Source organism: Acyrthosiphon pisum, chromosome X (genome assembly GCF_005508785.2).
Source record: "Acyrthosiphon pisum isolate AL4f chromosome X, pea_aphid_22Mar2018_4r6ur, whole genome shotgun sequence".
NCBI classification, from domain to species: domain Eukaryota; kingdom Metazoa; phylum Arthropoda; class Insecta; order Hemiptera; family Aphididae; genus Acyrthosiphon; species Acyrthosiphon pisum.
The window spans coordinates 109,121,534-109,124,340 of record NC_042493.1 but is presented as its reverse complement, the minus strand read 5'-3'; positions in this window follow the sequence as shown (position 1 = coordinate 109,124,340).

Below are 2,807 nucleotides of genomic sequence, written 5' to 3'. Positions count from 1 at the left end.
ATTTTATGTTTACGTTGGAATATTTATGATACGTTTTAAATTGTAATATTTTACGCCATTCAAAATTAATTTACATTGAAATTCTGAGTTGAACGAAAGAATGTATATTTTGTTTTACAATGATGTGTGTTTTTTTTTCTGTCTGTCAGCGATATTTTGGATAGTAAGCATGCTTTAATTTTTGAGATCAGCATATTTTCTGATAGAAAAGTGAACCTAGTTGGTATTTTTGGGAGTTCAACATTGAAAATTCTATGCAGTTTAAGAAACGTCGAGAAAAACTACCGATAAATTACGAAAAACAGCTAATAATGGGATTTTAATTTCTAACGCTATGTTTATCACGATAGCAATGAATAAAAAATAATAATATTATAAGGACTACGCTAACCACACAGAATCGTTTTTCGTATACAATATATGCTACCAATTTACAAATATTTTCATAACTATAGAAAATTAACCACAGTTAATCAGGCCCCACATGTATAGGGACATTAAATTAATTATAAATTTCAAGTTGTATGATATATAATGTATCATTTATATTTTATAAATTAAATTGTTGTATTTTTTTCTACCTACATATACCTATATTAGTTGATGTCAAATGAAGGTATCAATTTTTAAATGATTTAATGATTAAAATGATAAAATAAGTATCTTCGATATTAAAGCACTCTGTTTAATAGCCGTAGAAAAATAAATTGCGGGTTTAAAAAGGTAGAAAGTTTAATTTATAATGTATTAGGTCATAGGTACCCAAGCTTTTCCTACCCGTGGTGCCCTTTTAGAACTGAGTTTGCTCATGGCGCCCTTAATAAAATGTACGAGCTTTTTTTAAGTAAAATAGATAATATAACAAACATGTTTATTTATCAATAGATAATATGGAAATATTTATTTTATATAATTATACACTGAAATTCTTAATTTTAATTTTATTAGGTAAAATAAATTACTAGCTGTGATAACTGATCTTCAAAAATGGATTTCATATCTTGAGAAATCTCAACTCTATTAGAGGTCAGAAACTATATATAATTAACCACAGAACAAAGTTACAACTTAAAGAAAATCACAGAACTTACTAAATATATATTCTTAAGAAACTTGAAAAAATTATAACACACCGAGACTGAACCGTACCTATATATGCATATTGACTTAATAATTAATAATTAATCAATATTATTGCATTAATTTTCGTGTTGTCTTATTAATTTATTTACTTATTTATATTTTTGTAGCCTATGGGTACAAACCACAATGTACTATATTTGTAAGTTAATTTGCGCCCTAGCCCTGTGTTACCTATTTATCATACATACAACTGACAATAATGACATTTTAGGCCCCACGATTTTACTCTGCTCTGATCGCCGCAGAGCATTATATGATACTAAGTTATTCTACAGATATTATAAATATTAGACATTCAACAACTTTTTATATATTTTATATAATAAATAATTTTTTTAGAAACATTTTTGACGTACTTATTATAAATACAATAATATTAGTAGCATTTTTTTTTTTTTTTTTTTTATATTAAGGCCTTTGAGACCATCTTGCCATAGAACAAATCCTTTCCCATTCTTCTCTATTCTCCGCTACTTCCTTCCAGTCCATGTGATCATATTCCACTCCACCAGCACTTAGGAAATCTTTTTTAATTCCATCTTCCCAGCGTAGCCTTGGTCTACCCAGTGGCTCTTTGGGTTTTCTAGGAGTACCCTTTGAACCATTGAATCTTGCTTCCTAATTGCGTGTCCTGCCCATTCCAACTTACTCCGTTTGATCTCGTTTATAATATTTGGTCCATTGAAAAGCTCCGTCAGTTCTTGATTATGTCTTTTTCTCTATATTTCTTATAAACTATTAAGCGGATGTCAGCGCACTATTCGTTTTCTCTCTCTGGCCCACGCGCAACATAGACAAAAAGCATTTACGCAAAATCATTTTTTCTATGCGTTTAAGTAATTTTAGAGTTAAGTTACTTATTACAAAAAAGATAGAAAATAATATTTTTGAGGGAGTGACATATCGATTTTATATTTTACTATTATTTGACTTTGTATTCGACTTTCAAAATAAATAAAAAAATGTTATAAATTTAAATTATGTTTAAATTGTTTTGAGACAATATTTAGACAAATCAATATGTCATTCCCTCAAAAGTGTTATTCTCTATCTTTTTTGTCATGGGTGACTTTACTCTAAGATTACTTAAGAAAATAGAAAAAATGATTTTGCGTAAATGCATTTTGTCTATGTTGCATGTGAGCCAGAGAGAGAAAACAAATAATGCGCTGACAGCCTCTTAAACGTGGCGTGTGAAAAATAATAGTATTTTTCATAGTTATATAAGAAGGTATGACTGTTTTTAATTTTTACTAGCAGGGCCCCACTCTGGACATTCTCATATGGGCGCCCCTTATTATCAATAATAGCGCCTCTGTATCCAACCGTAAAAATTTACCATTATTTTAACGTGTTGAAACAGGAGTTTATGATTTACATCTAAATGAAGATCACCACTGCAGGTAGCCAAAAACAGCGTTTGTAACTTTCACCAAAATAAAGGTAAATGTAATTTGCACCTCAGTAGGTACCTAGTTGAAAATAGTTTTTGTAATTTGCACCAAAATTGGTATCGATCTATTTGATCGTCAAGTGCCTCTCCGACTATATTTTATTCGTATCCTCGTTGATCCACAGTGATATAAAATACAATTTTCTCAGTCATAGTGTATACTATTATAATGTTTTTTTTTTTTTTGTTATCAATAGTAATCTTTATAATA